General features: G+C 40.8%; 1 protein-coding gene across 22 annotated transcripts in view; it reads right to left on the bottom strand.

Moving 5' to 3' along the window:
• ROBO2 (roundabout guidance receptor 2) overlaps positions 1-26,200 on the bottom strand; it is a 1,531,972-nt gene that overhangs the window by 698,018 nt on the left and 807,754 nt on the right. The window lies entirely within an intron of this gene.

Raw genomic sequence — 26,200 nt, 5'->3', positions numbered from 1 at the left:
TCCAGGGTTCTGATTAATGGAGTTTATGTGAAAGCATTTCTAGAATGGGGTAGCACCAAAACAGTAGCCAGAATCTCACAGTTTAGTCCTGTAGGAAGATGACCCAAAGGGGGTGGGGGAATACCAGTCTTCAAATATGCTAAGGGCTGTTATAAAGAGGATGGTGATCAATTATTCTCCATGTCCACTGAAGACAGTAGTAGTAGTAGTAAGGAGTTTTATCTGCAGCAAGGGAGATTTAGGTTAGGGATTAGGAAAGCTTTCTAACTATAAGAGTAGTTAAGTTCTGGAATAGGCTTCCAAGTGAGGATGTGGAATCCCAATCATTGGAGATTACTAAGAACAGGCTGGATAAATACCTGTCAGTGATGATCTGCGTTACTTGGTCCTGCCTGAGAGCAGCACACTGGACTTGACTTTGAGGTCCCTTCTAGCCCTACATTTCTATGATTCAATGATTTGGGGAGTTGGTAGACAGGTTAAAAATAAAAACTACAAGATGACAGAACAATGTAGAATTACCATAATTGTCATATAGAGGGGAAAATAAACTGAACAAGTTAAAAATACTCCTATTCTAATTCAATCACAAAGTTATTAAAATGAAAATTATGAGAGAAAGATCAATTTCAAAGACAATGAAACGTAAATAGAAAAATCTGAAGTTATATCCCCATGTAATGCATGACTCCAATTATAACACATGTCCTCAGCAGTACCCCCATTAGCACATCCAGTTCTCCTTAAACTAAAATCTTCTGCTATTTTCATTGTTTATGTTTTCAATATTGGCATCCAGCATGCTTGCACCCAATATAGAGTGTCTGAGACTTCAGTACTCAACTTTCTTGAATTTAATCTGATCAAATATATTGTTTAAGTATTATCCCTTTTATAGAGATTTTATGTGTTGTTCTTTTCTAAAAATACTTCATGTATATATCACTTTTTAAACTTATGTTTTTATTACAGATTTTGAGTGACCCAAATTAACTCTGAGTCCTGGAAAACCTTTATGGATTTTTTTAACCATATCACTCTTCAATGCAGTGTAGGTCCAGGAATAAAGCGAGCTAATATTTCAGAAGTCTGCTCATTCCTTCTTTCAATATCAGGTCTGTAATAATGGAAGCATTCACAATGGATCTGAATGCAGCTCTATTTCATATTCAAAAAGGATGACAAAAACAACTATGTAATTTCATTTTTTAATTTAATTAATTCCCTGGAGGAAAGGCTGGTTTCAGTGACCAGTATAGTCTAAGAAATGGAGATGAGAAAAACAGTATTTTATTGATTTACTTACACAAAAAGTATAGATCCAATTGTGAACAAGTTCTTCTTCCATTGACTGGTTCAATAATACAAATAAATTTACTGTTTTAGGCTCCAGTTTTCACTCTCAAAATTAACTCAAATTATACATGTCCTCCCTCCTTGAAAATGCAGATTTTGTTCATGTATTCATCCCTGTATAAATTGTTTTCTATATGACTTTACTTTTACCTGAAAGGGAGAGCATATGAAAAGAAGCCTGAAAACAATGTCAACAACAGTTGCAGGAGAAATATTCAAGTCCTGGCATCTACATTAAAGATCTTATTTTGCACTATTGTCTCCCTAGAGGCTATAATGAATATAAAAAGAACCAAAAGATCAGGAATATTCTGGGACCCTTCAGTGGGTTGACATTAATATAGTTCTATTGAGGTGAATAGAGCTATGAAAATTTATATCAGCTGACCTTTATTTTCCAGTTATGCCAGGAGATCTTAGACCCCCTGCTGGTCTAAAAAAGGAAAAATTGCCACATTGGAAGCTGTAAGAAGTGACATTCTGAACTTTCACAGAACAGCATAAATCTGACTCGTCATAACAATGTAAAGACTGAAAATAAGCAGAGTTCTTATTCTCTGCTGCTGAAGGCAGAACAATGGCAAATTTCATACCTAGGCCCAATTCTCTTTTCAGCTACATTAATGAAACCACGTTGACATCAATGGATTACACTAGGGTACGAGAGAAAAATTGTGTCACAGATGTAAGCTGGTGCAATTCAGAAGGCTCTGGATCAAATTCTACATGGATATAAATTACACCTTGAATATAAGGCAATCAGAAACACCAGTTCAAGGCACTTGTAACACATACAATTGCCATTCAATATGTGTAAACTATGTCTTGCATACCAAAGGGGAGCAAGGGGAGGTAGAGGACAGTGTATAGTAAAACAGGCTTTCCAACGGCATCTTACACCTTCATGTTATTTGCTTTTTAGGCTGTAGTTTACATGAAAGTTGCTGTTCAAAAGTGTAGGAGTACAGGTCAAGCTTACAATAAATTAGTAAGCTTGTAATAAAACTCTTAGTTATTACTTATTTGGGTCAGATATGAACCAGTAACTGATACAAGAAACTCAAAGAAAAAAGATACTTAGTCATTGAGAGCATCTGCCAAGACCCCTGTCCACCCACTACCCATCATTCATATAATCAATACTTTTCCTTTTCTTTGCTACGTGCATATACAAAAAAACCTGTGTGAAACTTACCAAGACCCAAGCAAAGCAAAAAAAAACCATATGTCTGGTTTAGAGTTTTCTTATAAATCTCAAACTCAGTCCAGGTTTATGAATCTTTTTGGTGAATCTGGGCCAAGTTTTGGATGGATAAGGAGAGAGAATGAATGAATATAAATGGTTTTGGCATTCTTAGTTTTGGGTGAATTATAACAAGCCTCAAAGCAAAATTCAAGGCCTGTATAACAAAAATACAGCGTGCACAGGAATGCCTTACAAAGCTCTAGTACATAATGTGAAGTTTTCAGGTACTCTGTATGATGGTTCAGGAAGGAGTTACTAGTTTCAGAGTAACAGCCGTGTTAGTCTGTATTCGCAAAAAGAAAAGGAGGACTTGTGGCACCTTAGAGACTAACCAATTTATTTGAGCATAAGCTTTCGTGAGCTACAGCTCACTTCATCAGATGCATCCGATGAAGTGAGCTGTAGCTCACGAAAGCTTATGCTCAAATAAATTGGTTAGTCTCTAAGGTGCCACAAGTCCTCCTTTTCTTTTTAAGGAGTTACTAGACATTCAACTGACTTGGGGTAATGAAGCCAAAAAACTCAAGCCCTCCATTTGACTGACCCTTAGAAGTAGGCAAACAGCCAGAATATTATACATAGTTAAGAATGCTTGTTCAGCTGTAAAGTGTTTTCATATATGTAAAGGGAAATAAGATATTAACATTTTGGGTGAAATCTTGGTCTCATTGAATGTTTCTGTTCCAGAAACACTTGTAATTAAGTAGGGAACAGATACCACCACATTAAAAAATAAAAACAAACAAGACAAAAAACAAACAAACAAACAAAAACAGAATAGATACCATTTGATCTTACCCATTTTAGGGGTGCAGGGGATCAACATGCAACTATTATGAGAGTCATAATTCTGAGCTAGAAAATGGGTGTTTGTACAATGCTGTGAAACTAATCTTGGAAATTAACTGTAGTTTTTTTTTCTCCCTTAGTATAAATGGTGGAGAATAAGGCCCCTGAAGTATTAGAAGTATCTGTGTCATTAGCCTTTGTAAAGAATGACATTCTTGGAGGCAGATGGACATGACGGCTAGAACTCAAATGAAATATGAATTTGGCTTTAACAGTATTTTAAATAGAAGTGTTTGAGGGGGGCAGGGAATAGAAAATAATGCAGGAAATAGTTTTGTTTGACACCTTGCTCCATCAACAGAATCACTGAAAAAGCTTTCTGTGGTAAGAGGGATAGATTAAGGCAATGGATATGGTGTAATTAACAAATATTATGCAGCTAAGTGTAAATCCCAAGTGCAACTCTTACTACAAATAAATATCTTGCTAACCTAAACTGTTCAAGAAAGGTCTCCCCCTGGTTGCAAAGTCCAAAGTAAGTTAGGATGACTTCTTGTAACTAAAAAACTGACACACATGTTCTTGTCTGTCAGATAAAGCTTCTGGAGTGTATACCAAGAGCTGTGTATGTAGATAAGGAGAATAAGAACCTTAAATCATTGCTGTTTTGAGTTTACTTTGGTCATCTCTCTCTCAATAGAGCCATTCCTTGCTATAGTATTTGCACTTAACTAATGTAAGGAGATACAAAACAAGTGTATGTGTGCATGTGCTTGAATATCTTGTTTGTTTTCACATCTATGCAGCTCACACCAACAGTCTGACTGTTGGTACTCAATGAATCAGCCACTAAATTTGTCCTCTAGAATGGGCCTGGATCAATAACTAATTTTGAAAACTGATTAGTTTGCATCAGGGAAGTAGACACAGTCCCGAATCTTGCCGGGGGATATAATCAGCCAGTAAACAGGCATATTAGTGCACTAGGTAATAGGCTGCTAATAGCGGAGGAAGGGAATATGGCCCAGTTCTCTTACAAAGCCCCTCTTCACAAAGGATGATTCAAATCCTTTTTTAAAGGAACATAAATTGTAAATTGAACTTTCTTTTTGATGTTGAAATAAAGCTTAGTTTTATCACATTCTACACTTGGTTAATAAGAAATGTCTGTAAATGCAGCCTAATAAAGCTCGCAAGCGCAGCCTTGGGTGATTATTAAAAAACCACAGACATTTTTACACATCTTTGCTGGTTGTGAATTCCAGATGTTTCCAACATGAAAAATGTTATGTTCCAACAGTTAATGTTGTATCATCAGCCATTCAGAAGACATATCTTCCTATTAGAGCTGGAATGCTGCTATGGTGATAATTGTAAAATTCTAACCTAGAAGGGAGAAAACAAATGTGTATAGTACAAAGAAGGTAAAGGTATCTATTAAGCCAATAAATGGGAAGACAACGAAAGGTAATAGGAAATTAAGGAAGGATGCATAAATCTATACTGGATGCTTTGTGATATACTGTAATTAACAATTTTTATTTTTACATGCAACATGCACAGACTAACTTCTGGATAGATATGCATCCTTTTTGCATGTAGGGAGATGTGTGCTGTGTCTGAGACTATAGAGCTCTTCCTGAATTACAGCCCCCTACTCAGGAAAGCACTTACCGGTAAATCAATCTGTATTCAGGACAATGTTTAAGCATGTGCTTAACTTTAAGTATGCATTGGGATTTATAGCACATGCTTAAGCATTTTCCTGAATAGGACTGCTTTTCCTAAGCCATGGCCCAGATGCACTAATGATGAAAGTCAGTGCTGTGAAAAAGACTAGCCAAAAGGCTACACACCACTAAAAGTCTCATTTAAACCCCATGCAAACCCAAAACAGAGTTAAACTTGTGCACCTGCTGTGTACTGGTCCTCTGTGCAAGGGCAATTTTCACCTTACGTCTAGGTATTGAAGAATGTATGTGCATTATTGACTCAACCACACAATGAGCATCAATCAAGCTTGAACTAAAACTCCTATCAGAGCAAGCCCTGAATCTTGTGTAAAACTGAAGATGTTTTATTTGGAGATTAGTTTCTTTGTGGACTGCTCCGAAGTCCTGATGCAATTAGAGTGGATCTTCCTAGGGTATTGCAGAAGAATATAAGAGCAGCTCTGTGTACGCTCATCTCTCTCACCAACAGAACATGGTCCAATAAAAGATATTGCCTCATCCACCTTGTCTCCCTGGGAGCAACATGGCTACACCACCACTGCTTACACAAGGTAATATCACATTCAGAATGAAACCACTATATCATTCATCTCATCATTCTGATCAAGAACTTTCTAGTTTTTATTTACTTAGATGCACATTAGCCCAGGTATGAGCATTGGGAAAAATGAAAGCTGGGGAGGAGAGCAAAGGGAGAGTCATGGCACTGATTTTTAAACTTTTGGGCATTCCCCACCCCTTTTAATCACCACAAAAATGGAACGAAATAGAAAGTAGATGTCATTCTTTTTCTTCTTCTTTTTTTTTTTTTACAATAGTGCCTAAAGTATTTAATTGTTTTTAAGTGACATTTTTGAACACTGAGTGTGATAAACCATTGGAACAAACTACTAAGAGATTCTACATCACCTGATGTCTTGCAGCCAAGACGCAATACCTTCCTGGTTGATAGGTTACTGAGCTCAGTGCAGGAGTGACTGGATGTAATCCTATAACCTCTGTAACGTTAAAGTTTATGAAGAGGTTCTAACCAAAGTTAGGGTCCCATTGAGCTATGTGAAGTATGCACAACTTGTGAGTGACTAAATTCTTTGGGGCACAGACTATTTAAACAGACAAGACAGAGTAAATGATGGATTCTCCATAACTTGAAGTCTTTCCATCAAGATTTGAGGACTTTGCTCACTTAGAGGTTATGGGCCTATTGCATGACTGAGTGGGAGGTGAAGGTCTGTGGATTGTGATGTGCATGAGGTCAGACTAGATGATCATGATGGTCCCTTATGGCCTATGAGTCTATCACACTTAGCTTCAAATATTAGCCTACGCCTTGACAGCATTTCACAATCATGAAAAGCTATGTTTTGAAGCCATGTTAGTGTTGTGTTTTAGCCAGTTCCATTCCCCCCCACCCCCCTGGCTAAAACACAGCCAGATAACACATCTTGAACCATGTTAGATGGCATCTTTCTGGGGATTTCCCATTAACATGACTGAAAAGCATACCCTCACCCACTCTGCCCCCATCAGCAAAGGTAGAGGCTGGGAGAGGGAACAGAGGCACACAGAGCTGACAGGACTCACGTCAGGTTACACAGCAGGTCAGTTGCAGAAGTAGCAATGCAACTTATGTCTCTAGAATTCCATCAGCAGAATACACTGCTTCCACTTGTTTAGACTGAACCTAGAGAAAGCTGTGAAATCCTTTATTTTTATTTTATTGTTCTTAAGGTTTAAAAAAAGCTATATTTCACATGGACGTTCAACAGCATGATGCTATGGAGGACATTATAGTCAAGGCAAACCCCGTTATCAATGACACCACTTTGTTAACCTTGAAGTACCATAGCATCTCTCTCAGCTGGTCCAGAACGTTAATTCCCAAGGTAGAGTCCTCATTGAACAGATTTGAATAAGCATTAAACTGATGGTTCCAGAGAAGGAAGTAAACTATGCAACAAAAGTGTTCAAAAAAGGAAAAGGCTGAACAAAAGTCTCAGAAGACTTAAGTTGCATAAGATAAAAAGAGTGATGTTATTTCTTTTCTCAGCAAGTGGTAGTGACTGGCATGAAAGTACAGCTATATAAGGTATAGTGAATCGTCAGGGTAATGGTGTTGACAAACCATTGTGGAAAGATCACTTGAATTTGACAGCAAAACCTGAGTCATTTAATGAACGTACATTTTTCACTTTTCAAATGGAAAATTATAGAAAATGCAGACTCTGCTGGAAACAGGAGCTAAGAGTAATAGTCTTTGCATTTTTTTCATATCAATAAGAAAGAACTGTCCAAGCACATCGTGCCGTGAATATATCTGGCCAAAAATACAATAAGTTATGGAAAATTGGAGCTTGGGATATTCAAGTAGCTTCTGCTATAGAAGCAATAAATACCCTAGGTATATACGGAAGGATCCTGCCTGTTGTAGGTCTGGCATTCAAATTTCTCTCCTCATTTCCCCATTTCAATGAGATCAAGAGAGTACGTATACTTTTGCTTATATTGAAAATCTCTCTCCATGTGTTTCTAATTACCTCCTCATTGTTTCTTTTGGTAAATGCTGTACATTTTGCACATGCACACATATAGGTAACTATACATACTTTGTGCACACACACATATATTGGTATTTTGATGGTATGGGGGCTGCTTTGCTTGCAATTCATTCACTGGATTATCTATCCCAAACACTTCACAGTCTCCCCTTCTCGTCACTGTTTTATGAATGGCATCTATGCCCCTTTAAGAACTTCACCTGGGGGAAAAAAAAGTGTGTGTCAAATTATTTGATAAATTCATGTCAAATTTACGAACAGTTTGAGGTCAAGCAAAACTTTGCATCTTCCAATGAATGAACTATTTGTCTGAATTTTTTTCCTCAGTCTTTTTAGGAGACCTCAACCCCCCTCACCAGCTTTAGAACCCACCTACCACATTGTACCGGCCTACACGATTCAAATTAGTTTAATGAGGCCTGATTTCTGTACACTGATTTGTCTTCCCAATTTCCTCCTTCCTTCATCCCATCTCAGCATACACTTGTATTCTAAAAGAGAGCACTGTCTCTTACCCAAGAAAGGGGATAAACTAGCATGCAGACATTGTAATCCAGCCCTGGGTAGTCCTAGTAAATGTTGAGTCACTGATTTGCTTTTCAGTTCTTGGCAAGTGCACAATTATTATTCAGTTTTTGTAAGGGAAACTGAAGAAAGCAAGCTCTTTTTGAAGAGAAGCAGAATTGTGGGGACAGCCAATGAGGCAAATGACCTCTTCCTATCTTTCAAGCTTTCACACATTTCTAGTATGATTTGACTCCAACAGACCTAGAATCAGTAAAGCAACAGGAGGTGTAAGTAGTTGAGAATAAGAAGTGTGAACCCACACATCCACTAGGGATGAATGTGCTACAAAGCATATATGCAGCAAGTAGTGAAAATGTACTTAAATATATAGAATAGTCAGCTAAAATGTCAGATAAAAGTGGTTTGTAATACTGAGATGGTGAGACAAAAGAGGCAAAATAAAAACAACAAAGAAAAGGATAACAAATGCATTAAGACATAGCAAACAGAACAAAATGAGTAGTAAACGAGAACGGTCAGACACACAACATACCTAGATGAAAAACGGAAGGCTGGGAAAGCCCAGCCACACAGTTTGTTTCCTTTTAATTTAGTGTATTACTGTTAGTAATTCCATAGTCCCCTTTTATTTAGTACTTTGCAAACAATCAATCAATCCAGTCTCACAACAAGCCTGTGAAGTATTGTTATATCTCGTTTACAGATGGGTAAGCAGACACAGTGGGTTTGTGTGGCTTGTCCAAGGTCACATATGAATCATTAGTGAGCTGGGAATAACCCAGGAGTCTTGATTCCCAGTCTTTTGCCTTGACAGCCAGAAGTTCTGCTTCTCTAGTTTAAATAAAAGACATTAACTCCAATTTCTGCTCCAGCATACTGAATTGCCGCCGCAGGACACGGACTGCCGCCCCATTCTAAATGCTGCCCCAAGCACCTGCTTGGAAAGCTGGTGCCTGGAGCCGGCCCTGCTCTTAGTGTGCGAGTTGGACAGGGAATTACAAGCAAAGCAGCCAATGTAACTTCAAAGTCTCAATAAATATGTGGATTAGCCCAACCTAAAGGTTTACCCCCTCCCTCTTTGTTTTTTATCAGTGTCAATTAAATGAATTGTCAGATGAGCATAACATGGCAAATTTGCACATGTGCTAGGTTTTGCTTACAGTCAGTCAGAACCTGCTGTTGTACGGTCTTAATAGGAATTACAGTTTTTATTAATCAGTGGGCAGAAGTGAATTGCACCAATTTTTGTCAAGCAATAATGAATTCTTAGTTTTGTATTCTGAAAAACCTGGTACAGCAGCCAAGTCTGTACTTGCTGACAGAGGAAACTTTCGTACATAGGAGGTATAGGGAGATGTGTTCTCCTAGCCCTGGGGAGGAGGGGGCAATCTTTGCAACTGCAACCACTGCAGGAGGCCAAATGTGGTATCCATTAAAATAGGCTTTTATAGGTCACATTACACCCTTTATCCAAAAAGGCACTGAATACTTTAAAGAGGCAATGTCAAATTTCACCCTCCAGCCCTAAAATGTCAATACATAACTCCTAATCACAGAAGAACTTACATCCTAGCTAAAGGAGCTGGATGACCCAAACCTAAAGGAATAAAGTTATTGGACTGATTAGGAATGTAGACACAGACTTTCAACTTCCTTTGTGAGCTGGCAAGAGATCTCTGAAGCCACAAGGCCAGATTCTCTGGAGTGTTAAGCCTGATTTGTTTTAAGGCCAGATTAACTGACCAGCGGAGAACTCTTCTGCCCCCCAACCCCAGTTGTAAATGAATCGTATGGTATTGTCAGGCTGCCATAGTGACTTTTCCTGCCATTTTAAACAACTTTCTGCCTGTCTGACCTTGAGAAAGTCACTTAACATCTCTGTGCCTTGGTAAAACGCAGAGACCTCCAGCTGCCAAGGTGTTGTGAGGCTAAATCCATCAATTATTGTAAAGCATGCATACATTGTACGGCGGGAGACCATAAAAATACCAGATAAATAAAATATACATTGTATCCAAGAACCAAATGCGATGTAATTGCGTTCTCTCTCCTACCCACCACAAAACACAAAAACAGCCTGGAAAGTCCACTACTATATTCTGCCAGAATCTTCTGAAGTGGAAGCTGACTTAAACGACAATGACATACTAGCAGGATAGGAAGTATGTCTTGCTTGATTTCAACTGCTGTCAAGTGCTTTAGACTGCCCTCCTCCCAGCTTTTATTCAGAGTGTATTATTTCTTGGTACAGCTGGGATGGTTGCTACTCACTGACATGCAAGTCTAATACTGAGACTACAGAGTGGAATGATTGACGTTCTTAAACGGTAAACAGAGACTTTTTCAACCAGCAAGTGCTGCTGCTAGAGATGCAGATAAAGCTTCTGGCACAGATAGTGATGTGTAGTGTCAGCTCCAGATAAGGAGGTTACAACATTGTGAAAAGGAATCCCCTGAACATGAATCCCATGGCACCGAGCAGCATTTAACACTGCAGACCCTCCTGACTTCCAGGGAGATGACTGACTAAACAGCTGGGAATGGCATCCATAACTTATTGCCAGTACGACAGAGGGAAAAACTCCAAAGATGTACTTACTATTTAGGTTTAGTTTCTTGCTATTCATTCAGAGATCTTTTGGTGCAATTCTACAATGAAAATTGACTACATAAAGTCACTTCTTACTCAGTTCCCTCTGTATGCAGAGTTTTATATGCCAAATAAGTCTTCTTCCAATTGATTATGCTATGGCATAGTTTATTAAAGTACTGCTATTGCTAACCAATAGTGTGCCCTAGTTTGTTAAGGGTTAGGCCAGTCTAACATGCTCCTTGTAGACTGACTTTTTAGATAGTGTCATTTGCTTAAAAAGATAGGCAGACTTTCAGCAAAGGAACAATTTCACCTTCGCTTCCAATGAATAGAAGTGGAATTTTCATTGTAATGAATGATTTTGACAACATAACTTAATATCCTGTAGATTCTCAAACAATTTTAAATCGAGGAAACTTTTCTGCCAGGTTTAACTTTGAGTACGTTTGCACTGCTGAGTTGGAAATCTCTGAAAGTAGGTATTTTTAATGGAAGTATTCACACATCCCTAGATAGAGCAGCACAAATGGAAGTGCTGTAATACAATATTTTTGTGAACATGGCTTGTACTTTTCCATAACGTTAACACTTAATGATATCTGATGTCTGGAAGGTATTCGAGTGTGGTTGTAATAATCACTATAATTGTAACAGTTCATGCTAGCTAGACTGCACATCTATTCTTCATCTGTCCTTAAACTAATTTGTTCAACATATGAATATATCATCCTCATCAATTTCAAATGCCTCCTTTGGCTATGAAGGCCATTAAGGAATATACATTATGTATGAGTCAAACAGCAAACTTACAAAAATGCTTTTTGGTAGAGTGTAAAAGAGCTGCTTTAGCTGATTTTTGCAAGTTATTCTAATCAAAATCCCAAGTCACAGCTGACCAGCAATCAATTACTCCTCTGTATATGGTGTGCCTTGCACAATTATAGTTATACTGTAGTTCTACTCTAAGTTCTGAATATAGTAATGAATCTGATTATTTTCAGCTTTAAATACAATTAATCAACAGTCTTTTCACACTCACTGAAATAAAGCTTTATGGATGACAATCAGATCATAGCATTTTAAGCCTTCTCCAATCATGTTCAGACAATTAAGGATTACTTTTCAAAGCAATACCTTTTGGTCATTGGTACATAAAACCTGGCACACTGCATCTCTGGACTCTACAAATTAATTCTGTCCTTCAGGGGGAATTCCCCCTACAGAATGGGGCCCTGATCCAATTTGGGGCTAAATTCTAGTGCAATAGGAATATTCCACAAATAATATCAATAAGACAGTCACTTCATCCAGGAACGGAGGAATTCTATAGAGCTAGGGATGGACGGTGACAATATATGACTTTGCACAGAAAACCTGAGAAATATGAAGAAGACTGAATGGCTCAATGGATGTTAGAGGGAGCATTCTTCTTTGTGGTTGCTAGTTGTAACCTGGACCAGGATGGCAGAGATGAAAAGTTGCTACCATCTGATCGCTATCTGATAGTCAATATCACACTACTTGTTTGCCTCAGTCTTGTTCCTAATACATAGAGGTCCCATAACGAATGTACCACCGTGTCACCCTTGTGGGACCAAATGAGAATTAAACATGAACCAATCCACCCTTTAACCTTTAGAGCTGATCACCTCAAAGTTAAGGGACCTTGGCAAAATTTGCACTACTGCTTCCTGTACTGTATTTGTTCAGGGCTAGATTGTTACTAAGCTAAAATGGGCCTGCAGGGGTAAGGCACATCTCATTCCCTCACACTGCCTATGCAAATCAGAGGACCAGCACTCTTCTCCTCTCAAGCAAGTTAGTAGGGAGGTGCAGGAGTGTACAGGAGTCACCAGTTAGCAGAGATGGCTAGGCTCAAGAGTGCCGAGGAAGTAAGATGTGTCCTAGAGAAGGGTAAAGTAGGTAACTTCTGCCAGCACAGCAGGAATACATCTTGGGAACAGCACCACTAGAACTGATGTGATTGCATGTTACCTCTTACCCACAGCTAGATGCAAAGAGCACAACCTAGAACTCAGTGAACAAAACAAACGTCTTCCTTCCTCAAGGCTGGTAGCTTGTTATCCGTCACACACATTGAATTTAATAAAAGAAGGTGATCAAATTAGAAAAAGGGAAAAAGCTGTGTGGTAGATGAGCTGCTCTCCTAAAAAACACACACAACATTTTGTATTATTTTACACAAGCCAATAGCGTCTTTCTTAATTTCCAATATATAATCTTAAAATTATAGTAGGCAAACACTTTGAGAAAGCCATTAATAATTTTTTTTACTGCTATTATTGAAAAATTCAGGGCTTTGTCATTGTTTTATTGGTCATTACTACAAAATCCTTTTAAAAAGTGATGTGAATACAAGTTACCGAATTATATATAGCATGTATTTTCTCAGCCGTGACATGGTTTGCCATTGCAAATACCTTCTGGGTATTTAGTAGCAGTTGGTAGGGATACTAACCTAATGCTTGTAGATTTAATTGTACAAATACTGTATATATTTAAATATATAGTGTGGGAATTTTTTCTTTCTTCAGCAGCACATATTTTCCTCACATTAATGCAGTTACTTTGGATTCTGACTTTTCCAGAGTTATCTTAACAAAATACATTGAGTTAACTAAAAATACTGCTTCCAGATCATTTATCCTGTAATAATCATCACAGATAATCTCAGAATCAGTAATTCGGTGGGACTGCCCAAATGCATAAAATTACTGAATACATGTTGAATAATTTACTGAACTAATAGGTAATTGCAGGGGTGGGGCACCGACAGTGTCTCTGTTAGAAAAACATGTTATAGATGCAGGACTACCCCTACAGTGGAAGAAACACCCAAGAAGTTTGTCTTCTCACCAAGAATGAGTTATTTGACAAGGAAGAAGAGGTCATTTTCTTCTTAGAGAACTTACTAAATGGAAGGGGCCAGATACTCAGGACATTCTATACTACAAGAGAAGACCTGCGGCAGTGAGTCTCAGAGCTAGCATCAGCTGACTCTGATTTACACTATAGGGCTAAAACTAGCACTAAAAACGTTCAGGTTTGGTTGGAGTCCAGGTTCTGAAACCCGGCCATGGGTGAGGTTCTTAGAGACTCCACCCCAAGCTCAAATGTCTACACTGACATTTTTAGCTTAGTTGACCCAGGCTCAGGCTTGCTGATACAGGTTTGGGTTTTTTTTAACTGAGGTGCAGACAAACCCTCAAGTTGATATAAAATGGCACAAGTCCATTGAGAGAAACTTCTCCAATTTACACCAACTAAGGATCTCGGCCAAATATTTTTAGAATGAAGGGCAAAGCGTTGTCTCCTTTGAAAACATGTTTTGTAGGAAACTGAAGAAAGATTTAGATATCACAGACTCCCTACTGTTCCTGAGCAGATGCCTGAAGTACTTGTGAAGTCATCGCTAAAAAATTCAGTTTAGAGTTGGCTCAGATTTGTCTTTCTTCATTTTGCTTTTACAGAAGTGTCCCCATTTTATATCATCTTACATGTAATTTTTTAATCCTGTTTCTGAGCATGATATGTATAATCTAACCATTTTCACTATGTAACTCCTCTCTTCCACGCTTTCCTAAATTCAGCTCCAGCACTTCCCCCCACCTCATGTTGCAGTGCCAAGTCTAGAAGTAGAGACTGTGTGTCCTAGGATGGGGGGGGGGTGGAGTATTGAATGGTCCACAGCGAATAGTGGAATGTCTGCTCATTGTGTGGTTATAGACTATGATGTTGTGCTGATTTCTAAATTAGAGACAAAAGCGGTCATGAATGAATTGTAATTAAAAAAGAGAAAGGAGAAAAAAAAGTAGAATGAGATTCATTGTTTGAAAGGCAGGCGACTATGTGCACATGCTCAGTAGTAGATATTTTCAGATATGTAATGACGTATGCTGCATGTCTGAGATTAAATTAGAATCTAGACTTCTCTATTTCTACCTGGATGATAAAATCTGGTTTAGCTGTTGTATGAATCCTGTTTTTTCCTGAGTATGTAAAAGTCAAAATGTACTTAACATGATTTCCATTTTTTCACACTCAGTTTAATTAGGAAAGTGATACACAATGGCATTAGTTTGGAGTGGAAGATGGTCAAATTAGCCATTCCCTTTAGCACTTAATTATTCTGATAATTAACAATGATTAGCTTCATTACTTTAAGTCATGTGGCATTCATGGTAGTGTTTTGAATTTACTGAATTATTTAATGTCACAGCTATATTTACATTTTTATCCAAATGTAAATGAGGTCAGAATTTAAGCCATGTCCAGATGTGATACTTTACTCCATCCTGATTTAAAGATTTCAATCATGGCTGCCTGGCCTGTGCACAGACTAAGCACACATTAACCCTCTTCAATAGAATGGAGGGCTATGGTTTGATTTCGATGGCCATGTTGAGATGTATTTGGCTTTCAAAGTCGTCCCTGATGTTAACATCAGGAGGCTTAAATCTGTCGTGGGACTGCTAATTTGCCATAAAAATAACCTAACGGTTGAAATCAAGTATCCTACATTGCAACAAGACAATAAAAATGTCCTTGTAGTATCTTATCTTTATTTTAGGGCCCTATAAAGCAAATGGAAAAAGCAAACACAAACCCTTGGTATTTTAGCTCACTTAGTAGCTATTTGGCTTGTGGGCATAAAACAGCCAGCATATTGATATGTTTTACTAGACTGAAAAGGAAACATATGTTGCCGTAAACCCAATGATTTTGACCTGGTTCAAGACTAGCCAACCTGTCTCACAACACATATATATCATAAGCATAACAAGCATAACGGTGCACCATCCCGAGTGCTACCATGAACTGCAGTAGACTTAGAGGGAGAGGGGAAAAAAGACAGTTGTGTGCAACGTCTCTGTGATTCTGTCCACATATTTCATTCACAGACTTTTCCCTGACAAACTACCCTATGTGCTAGCTTAAGTCTCCAGCACTGGCCTAACGGGACAACCACTGGAAATTTGAAAATACAATAGTCCTAATATTAATTCACAGGAAATAACCCCCAAAGTGTGTTAGAAAGAGGGGACAGGAAAAACTGTATTTACCACCTCTTCACAGAAACTTATTTGCAAACTATCATCTGACATCAGAATTGAAAATTAACAGTCATTTAATGTACACTAAATTCCCCTTGCATCTTCCTTCCCACTACATAGTCCACTCCCTCCAACACTGTAACCCCTGACTCAGTTTCTGTGCCTTTGCACATGCCCTCCCAATAGCCAACTCATTTTCTTAGCACAAGGGAACATTTTACTGCCAGTGCCAGAGAGTAACAAAAAAGTTCTGAAGATTCCAAAGGTTTGCTGTTACATATTCACATGACTCTCCATGTGGTGATTCCTTTGGAAAAGTACACCGACTACTAAGGGGAGTGTAGCTAGACCGAGCAAGATTACATTTTTCATCTCCCTTAATGTTTTAGTAATGTTTCCAATCCAAATCACTATTACAAAAGTATGAAAAGAGTTTCAAAGAAATTATAGCTGTGCACTCTATAGATCACTTCATGACACTTTTTTTTGGAAACTTCTGTGACATTAGGATTTCATTTGTAGAATTTTACCAGTGCCCGTTGTCCTTTTTGTAGTATGACACTACAGTCACAGTGGCTGTCACCAGCCTTTGCTTCCTATCCAAGTAGTTACCTATTCCTTTCTCCATGTATTTTAAGAGGTCAGAATACTTTCCTCTCTCTTTTAGGTCACCAGTCCGTAACAACTCCAAATTAGCATCCAGATCAGATTAGTTGATTTGGAGTCAATATCTGTTGAGATACACAGACAGGCACACTCAGACCGTCCAGGAATTATATATAATCTATAATTTTGGAGTGTCCCCTCTACTTTTAGCAGTGATTAGCTACACCCATTACTCAGGTAGGTTCTTACATTATCACAAGAGGTGGGAGTAACTACAGAAACACCCTGTGGGGCAGAAAAGGCTGCCTGAGAAGAAAAGGCTGCTGCTACAGAGAGCAGCAGCCATGACAAATTCAGAGGGTGAGTATTTATGCACTCGTCAGAGTATTTGAGAGAGTTTCCAGGGAGCTGCTGAGCCCATCCCCTATTCCCAAACATTAAGAGCAAGTGCTCTGTACCTCAGGCTAAAAACCACCTGTGGGAGCCTCTCCCTCCACGTGATAAGAGAACTGATGTGGCGGGGTTTGTTTCAAAACAAGAGTGTAGTGGAGAGATCAGGAGGAGAGGAATGGGAGGTCAGCAGGACAGATATTATAAATAAGGCTAAGATTTTGTCATGGATATTTTTAGCAAAAGTCATGGACAGGTCATGGGAAAAAAAGAAAATTTCACAGAGGCTGTGACTTGTCCGTGACTTACTAAAAATATCCATTGTAAAATGGGGATTTGTGGGTCCCCGCACTGCCTGAAGAGGGGCAGCTGCGCAAGGGCTAGGAGCCGCCTGCAGCTCCAGGGGTGCCCCCCATCACCTGCAGGGGCCAGGAGCTCCGGGGGCCACCAGAGGTTGTGGGGGTACCCCGCAGCTCCCAAACGCCACAGGATGAAGTCACGGAGATCACTGGAGGTCACGGACTCGGACTTCCGGAACCTCCGTGACTAAATCATAGCCTTAATTGTAAAGGTACCCATGAGCACAAAGCCGTCCAGTCCTTCTCACAGCTACTTGGAGACAGATATGATCTATACCCTCCTCTCACAAGAGATTTAGTGTGAAATTGGTTGAGGGGGGAAAGGTAATAAGTGAGCAGAAAAGAACACGGGGAGATGTAAATAAGACTAAGTGGGACTTTCTGAATCTATTTTTAATCAGAATTTTGAAATGTTTGCTACATGGTACAATCACCACTTTACCTCAGATTTTTTGAATGAAACCTCAAAAAAAGTATTCAAAAGGGGACTTCATTTTCTGAAACTTAAAAGTTTGGTCAGTTTTCAATAGTCTCTTTAAATTGCTCACCCATTGCTACAGTGTAAAATGGAAACATGGAAAAGTAATTGCTCTTTGCATCTGAAGGACTCCTATTTCTTTGGCTCCTACAAGATTATTTATAGAAAGAATATTTCATAACAGTAACACTATATGTTATAATGTGAACCAACTGCAAGCACTTGCAGACTTCTTTGTAGGTGCCACGCTGGTCTTTTAAACAATTAAACCATCATTTATAGAAAAAGCTGTCAGATACACAGGTCCTAACTGGCATTTGAGCACATGGATTATTGCTTGCTTGCTTGAGAGCATATCAATCAATTTATTAAGAATTAATCTGCAGCCTTGAGTTCTCTTAAAATTGCCTAATGTTTTGGCAAACGACTTGAAAGGGTTCAGTAAGAATGTATAAGTGTAGCTTGGAAACGTCTTTTTTGGCCCAACAAAGAGGATTCTGTTTCAACTCTGAACATATCTGTTATAGTTTAACACAGTAATGGATAGGTTTGCCAAAAATCACAATTTTAAAATGGCCTTTGGCAAAACTGGAGATTTGTCTTTGCCTTCTTACTGTGTACTGCATTTCTGCTGTGAAAACTTCTCTTAGTGTGCTTGGAAGTGTCAAATGTTTCTGGCCTTGAAAACACAATTTGTGCATTGACTAGAAAGTATAAACTTGTCTCAAACACATTGCCTCTTCTGTACAGAAGAGTAAATGGCACTGAAGCTGAAACATCTAATTAATTTCTGGTGATTTTCAGCCCCTGACATAAAAATGTTAGGAGGCCTGGGTAAATTCTAAAACGTGGAAGTCATATGAACTCCATGAAATGTGCTGAAATTACAGGAATGATGTCAGTCTGAACAACACTTCCAAGCAACAGATATTTTGAAAACATTTTAGTGGTTGGTCTTGGCCTTAAATACATAGCACTGTGCATGGCTGCATATATAAAATCAGCTACGAGCATGTTCAAGCTATTAATATACAGTACATGTGTGTAACTACAAAAGGCAATAAGTGGTATCATGCATGTTATTCAAAAGTTGTTACAACTTTGAGGTTTCTGGTTTTTAAACATTGCACTTTAACAAAAGCAATGAAACAAAGTGGTACTGATGAGCCCTTCAGTTTTTTCCCCCAACATATATACTTAATGAAAACTATAGTAATGTCACATAGGAAGGAGTTAAAAGTCATGAGAAAAATCTACACAGGGAACAGCATTCTTAGGCATCATAGGCAAACCAATTCCAAGCTGCAAAACTGTGGCTACAGATATGAATGTGTATACACATAGAATCATAGAAGATTAGGGTTGGTTGGAAGAGACCTCAGGAGGTCATCTAGTCCAACCCCCTGCTCAAAGCAGGACCAATCCCAGCTAAATCATCCCAGCCAGGGCTTTGTCAAGCCGGGCCCTAAAAACCTCTAAAGATGGAGATTCCACCACCTCCCTAGGTAACCATTCCAGTGCTTCAGCACCTTCCTAGTGAAATAGTTTTTCCTAATATCAAACCTAGACCTCACCCTCTGCAACTTGAGACCCTTGCTCCTTGTTCTGTCATCTGCCACCACTGAGAACAGCTGAGGTCCATCCTCTTTGGAACCCCCCTTCAGGTAGTTGAAGGTTGCTATCAAATCACCCCCCGCCCCCACACACACTCTTCTTTTCTTCAGATGAAATGAGCCCAGTTCCCACAGCCTCGCCTCATAAGTCATATGCCCCAGCCCCCTGATCATTTTCATAGCCCTCCGCTGGACTCTCTCCAATTTGTCCGCATCCTTTCTGTAGTGGGGGCCCAAAACTGGATACAGTGCTCCAGATGTGGCCTCACCAGTGCCGAATAGAGGGGAATAATCACTTCCCTCGATCTGCTGGAAATGCTCCAGTACAGCTCAATATGCTGTTAGCCTTCTTGGCTTCAAGAGCACACTGTTGACTCATACCCAGATTCTCATCTACTGTAATCCCCAGGTCCCTTTCTGAAGAACTACTGCTTAGCCAGTTGGTCCCCAGGCTGTAGCAGTGCATGAGATTCTTCTGTCCTAAGTGCAGGACTCTGCACTTGTCCTTGTTGAACCTCATCAGATTTCTTTTAGCCCAATCCTCCAATTTGTCTAGGTCACTCTGGACCCTATCCCTACAGTCCAGCATATCTACCACTCCCCCCAGCTTAGTGTCATCCACAAACTTGCTGAGGGCGCAATCCATCCCAACATCCAAATCATTCCTGGAGATGTTTGAACAAACTGTCCCCAGGACCGACCCCGGGGCACTTCGCTTGATACCGGCTGCCAACTAGACATTGAGCCGTTGATCACTACTCGTTAAGCCTGACCATCTAGCCAGCTTTCTATCCACCTTATAATCCATTCATCCCTTCCAAACTTCTTTAACTTGCTGGCAAGAATACTGTGGGAGACCATATCAAAAGCTTTGCTAAAGTCAAGATATATTACGTCCACCATTTTCCCCATATCCACAGAGCCAGTTATCTCATCATAGAAGGCAATTAGGTTGGTCAGGAATGACTTGCTGTTGGTGAATCCATGCTGACTGTTCCTGGTCACCTTCCTCTCCTCCACATACATACACACAAACAGTGAAGTAGGCCAAGTCTTCCTTCACTTTAATGAGACGTTTCATTTATATATCAAGTGAAATATTTTCTGCTAATAAAAGTGATCCTTTGCTAAATGTATTATTGAATTGGATGCTATTTCCCGCGAATGCACTTGTCTCACTTGCAGGCCCCTATTCCATAGTGATGAATACACTGAAGAGAACAGAAAAGCATGCAATTTTGAGGGGAGGGGAAATGAAGATATTTCTATACCTCAGGTTAAATCCTGACCATCTGGAAGTCAAAGGGAGAGAGTTTTGACATTGACTTCAGGAGAACCAGGATTTCACCTCTCAAAATGAAAATATGGGTTCTCTTTTTTCTTGTACATTTTTCACTACAGTTCAAATCCTGCAGCCCTCATGCACATGAGCAGTCCCACTGGCTTTAAAGGGGCTAGTTGCATGAGTATGGACTAAATAGCCGGAGTACAAATTTCAGGGTCATACTAAAATTTCCAAGGTACCATATTCCTTTAAGTCAATAACTGACAAATATTTGAGGTACATTTAACAAATTAAAACACTGGAGCTATTATTTCACTGAAGTTATTATACACACTATCATATCATGCTGAATCTCTAATACTACTGATACTAAAAGAAAAAATATTTTTAAGTTACATAGAATTAGATAAGATTTGACCCACTGTACATCAAGTCTGCCATTGTCTCACTGTAAAATATACAGGACAGCAACAATTGAAATCTGAGCAAACCACATAAAACAGTATTGCAATCTTCTGCAGTGTGTTTCAAGCTGCCAGTTTTGTGAAACAGCTCTTACAAATTCTTCTAAAAGGGGGACTATATATTCTGAAGGTGAAAAGGGAATAACAGACAGAACTGTCCATCTTCTTTTGCCCTTTCCTCCCACCTTATTAATTCAGAACTTTGCATGAAAGAAATGGCAGTAATTAGCCTTGACATGGGCCAGTGCCAGAGACTTTTCTATCGGGTTTCTTTCCTGTTTATGTTTGAGTTACTCAGAGGCTGCCTCTGTGTGCCCTTTGGACTCAACAAATGTGGTTCCCACTGCTCCCATGGTACAAAGAACGTAATCTTAGCTGTCTGGGTTCTGTTGTATATCATCATGTTTCCTTATTTCAACCGTGGATTCTTAAAGCAGTGAAGAAAGATTACTGCTTTAAGAATCAAAGTTTCAGTAGTAAAAAGTTTTCATTTAGGTTAGGAGTGTTGCATTGATTGAAGGCATGTTTGTGCTCGGATTCTAAAGTTTGGTCTAGCAAATCTATTAGGAGAGTGATAGGAGTTGGATTCTGATCTGGACAGTTTTAATTGAGAGTGTAGTTTTCCAATTACCAACTCCTTCTGTCTCCAGTTTTGACATTACGAATTGCCATACTGGATCAGGTCCAAGTTCCATCTAGTTCAGTATCCTGTCTCAGAGAATGGCCAGAATCAAATGTTTCAGAAGAAGGTTCAAGGGATACTGCAATGGGGATAACCAGCTCTGAGAATGCCTTTTCTTCATCTCCATTAATTAGACGTTGACTTACACTCTGAAGAATGACTGTTTATATTTCTCCCAAAACTCTTGTGTATTTTAACCTTTTCTGTTGTAACTCTGGATGATATTCTTTAGTTTACAAAGCACAGACAGCCAGAAAACAGCAGACTATACTTGGAACTTTAGACATTTTGAAACACGTCTACACTATGAAATTAGGTCGAATTTATAGAAGTCAATTTTTTAGAAATCGTTTTTATAGTCTATTGTGTGTGTCCCCACACAAAATGCTCTAAGTGCATTAAGTGCATTAACTCAGCAGAGTGCTTTCACAGGCTAGCGTCGACTTCCAGAGTGTTGCACTGTGGGTAGCTATCCCACAGTTCCCGCAGTCTCCGCCGCCCATTGGAATTCTGGGTTGAGATCCCAATGCCTGATGGGGCAAAAAACATTGTTGCGGGTGGTTCTGGGTACATATCTTCAGGCCTTCCCTCCCTCCCTCCCTCTGTGAAAGCAATAGCAGACAATTGTTTCACACCTTTTCTCCTGAGTTACCTGTGCAGACGCCATACCACGGCGAGCATGGAGCCTGCTCAGCTCATTGTCACCGTATGTCTCCTTGGGTGCTGGCAGACACGGTACTGCATTGCTACACAGCAGCAGCAACCCATTGCCTTGTGGCAGCAGACTGTGAAATAGGCCTGAAAACCATCCCCATTATGTCCGAGGTGCTCCTGGCTGCCTCAGTAAGGTCGGTCAGGAGCGCCTGGGAAGACATGAGCGCAGGGACTAAATTAGGAGTGACTCGACCAGGTCATTCTCTTTAGTCCTGCGGGCAGTCCTATTGAACCATCTTATGGTGAGCAGGCAGGAGATGAGGATGGCTAGCAGTCCTACTGCACCGTCTGCTGCCAGCCAAATTTGTAAAAGATAGATGGAGTGGATCAAAACAAGAAATAGACCTGATTTGTTTTGTATTCATTTGCTCCTCCCTCCCTCCCTCCCTCCATGAAATAAACGGCTGGCAATTCTTTTGGTGAGGTCTGTCAGGGGCAACTTGAAAACTTTAATGGAGATTCAGTCCTTCCTGAAATACCAGGGGGAGGGATAGCTCAGTGGGTTGAGCATTGGCCTGCTAAACCCAGGGTTTTGAGTTCAATCCTTGAGGGGGCCATTCTGTGTGACAGTCGTTTTTGTTTCTTCTTGATGTAAAGCCACCCTCTTTGTTGATTTTAATTCCCTATAAACCAACCCTGTAAGCCACGTTGGCAGTCGCCCCTCCCTCCGTCAGAGCAACGGCAGACAATCGCTCCACTCCTGTGCAGACGCCATACCACGGCAAGCATGGAGCCCGCTCAGATCACTTTGGCAATTAGGAGCACATTAAACACCAAGCACATGATCCAGCAGTATATGCAGCACCAGAACCTGGCAAAGCGAAACTGGGCAAGTAGGTGCCGTCACCGCGGTGACGAGAGTGATGAGGACATGGACACAGACTTCTCTCAAAGCACGGGTCCTTGCAATGCAGGCATCATGGTGCTAATGGGGCAGGTTCATGCAGTGGAACGCCGATTCTGGGCTCGGGAAACAAGCACAGACTGGTGGGACCACATAGTGTTGCAGGTCTGGGATGATTCCCAGTGGCTGCGAAACTTTCGCATGTGTAAGGACACTTTCATGGAACTTTGTGACTTGCTTTCCCCTGCCCTGAGGTGCAAGAATACCAAGATTAGAGCAGCCCTCACAGTTGAGAAGCGAGTGGCAATAGCCCTGGGGAAGCTTGCAACACCAGACAGCTACCGGTCAGTCAGGAATCAATTTGGAGTGGGCAAATCTACTGTGGGGGCTGCTGTGATGCAAGTAGCCAACACAATCAAAGATCTGCTGATATCAAGGGTAGTGACCCTGGGAAATGTGCAGGTCATAGTGGATGGCTTTGCTGCAATGGGGATTCCCTAACTGTGGTGGGGCCATAGACGGAACTCATATCTCTATCTTGGCACCAGAGCACCAAGCCGGCGAGTACATAAACTGCAAGGGGTACTTTTCAATAGTGCTGCAAGCACTGATGGATCACAAGGAATATTTTCACCAACATCAACATGGGATGGCCGGAAAGGTACATGACGCTCGCATCTTCAGGAACTCTGGTCTGTTTCAAAAGCTGCAAGAAGGGACTTTATTCCCAGACCAGAAAATAACCACTGGGGATGTTGAAATGCCTACAGTTATCCTTGGGGATCCAGCCTACCCCTTAATGCCATGGCTTATGAAGCCGTACACAGGCAGCCTGGACAGTAGTCAGGAGCTGTTCAACTACAGGCTGAGCAAGTGCAGAATGGTGGTAGAATGTGCATTTGGACGTTTAAAGGCACGCTGGCGCAGTTTACTGACTCGCTTAGACCTCAGTGAAACCAATATTCTCACTGTTATTACTGCTTGCTGTGCGCTCCACAATATCTGTGAGAGTAAGGGGGAGATATTTATGGCGGGGTGGGAGGTTGAGGCAAATCGCCTGGCTGCTGGTTAAACGCAGCCAGACACCAGGGCGGTTAGAAGAGCACAGGACGGTGCACATCAGAAAAGCTTTGAACCCCCCGCCCGCCTTGGTTCATTCTACTTCCCTGTAAGCTAACCACCCTCCCCTCCTCCCTTTGATCACCACTTGCAGAGGCAATAAAATCATTGTTGCTTCACATTCATGCATTCTTTATTAATTCATCACACAAATAGGGGGATAACTACCAAGGTAGCCTAGGAGCGGTGGTGGAGGAGAGAAGTACCAGGAGGGGTGGTGGAGGAGGGAAGGACAAGGCCACACAGCACTTTAAAAGTTTAAAATTTATTGAATGCCAGCCTTCTGTTGCTTGGGCAATCCTCTGGGGTGGAGCGGCTGGGTGGCCGGAGGCCCACCCCACCGTGTTCTTGGGCATCTGGGTGAGGAGGCTATGGAACTTGGGGAGGAGGGCAGTTGGTTACACAGGGGCTGTAGCGGCGGTCTGTGCTCCTGCTGCCTTTCCTTCAGCTCAACCATACCCTGGAGCATATTAGTTTGATCTTCCAGCAGCCTCAGCATTGAATCCTGCCTCCTCTCATCATGCTGCCGCCACCTTTTCAGCTTCAGCCCTCTCTTCAGCCGCCACCTCTCCTCCCAGTCATTTTGTACTTTCCTGCACTCTGACATTGTCTGCCTCCACGCATTCGTCTGTGCTCTGTCAGTGTGGGAGGACAGCATGAGCTCAGAGAGCATTTCATCACGAGTGCATTTTTTTCTCCTTCTAATCTTCACTAGCCCCTGGGAAGGAGAAGATCCTGTGATCCTTGAAATACATGCAGCTGGTGGCAAAAAAAAGGGATAGTGGTATTTAAAAAGACATTTTATAGAACAATGGGTACATTCTTTCATGGTAAACCTTGCTGTTAATATTACATATATAGCACATGTGCTTTCGTTCCAAGGTCACATTTTGCCTCCCCCCACCATGTGGCTAGCCTCTCCCCCCTTCCTCCTCCCCGTGGCTACCAGTGGGGAACATTTCTGTTCAGCCACAGGCAAACAGTCCAGCAGGAACGGCCACCTCTGAATGTTCCCTTAAGAAAAGCACCCTATTTCAACCAGGTGACCATGAATGATATCACTCTCCTGAGGATAACACAGAGAGATAAAGAACGGATGTTGTTTGAACGCCAGCAAACATACACTGCAATGCTTTGTTCTACAATGATTCCCGAGTACGTGCTACTGGCCTGGAGCGGTGAAGTGTCCTACCATGGTGGATGGAATAAGGCTGCCCTCCCCAGAAACCTTTTGCAAAGGCTTTGGGAGTACATCCAGGAGAGCCGCGAATGCCAGGGCAAATTAATCATTAAACATGCTTGCTTTTAAACCATGTATACTATTTTAAAAGGTACACTCACCAGAGGTCCCTTCTCTGCCTGACGGGTCCAGGAGGCAGCCTTGGGAGGGTTCAGGGGGTACTGGCTCCAGGTCCAGGGTAAGAAACAGTTCCTGGCTGTCGGGAAAACCGGTTTCTCCACTTACTTGCTGTGAGCGATCTACAACATCATCATCATCATCTTCCTTGTCCCCAAAACCTGTTTCCATGTTGCCGCTATCTCCGTTGAAGGAGTCAAACAACACAGCTGGGGTAGTGGTGGCTGAACCCTCTAAAATGGCATGCAGCTCATCATTGAAGCGGCATGTTTGTGGCTCTGACCCGGAGCAGCCGTTTGCCTCTCTGGTTTTCTGGTAGGCTTGCCTCAGCTCCTTAGGTTTCACACGGCACTACTTCGGGTCCCTGTTATGGCCTCTGTCCTTCATGCCCTGGGAGATTTTGACAAATGT

Source organism: Caretta caretta, chromosome 1, assembly GCF_965140235.1.
Source record: "Caretta caretta isolate rCarCar2 chromosome 1, rCarCar1.hap1, whole genome shotgun sequence".
NCBI lineage: Eukaryota > Metazoa > Chordata > Testudines > Cheloniidae > Caretta > Caretta caretta.
This window is presented reverse-complemented; position numbering and strand designations above follow the sequence as displayed.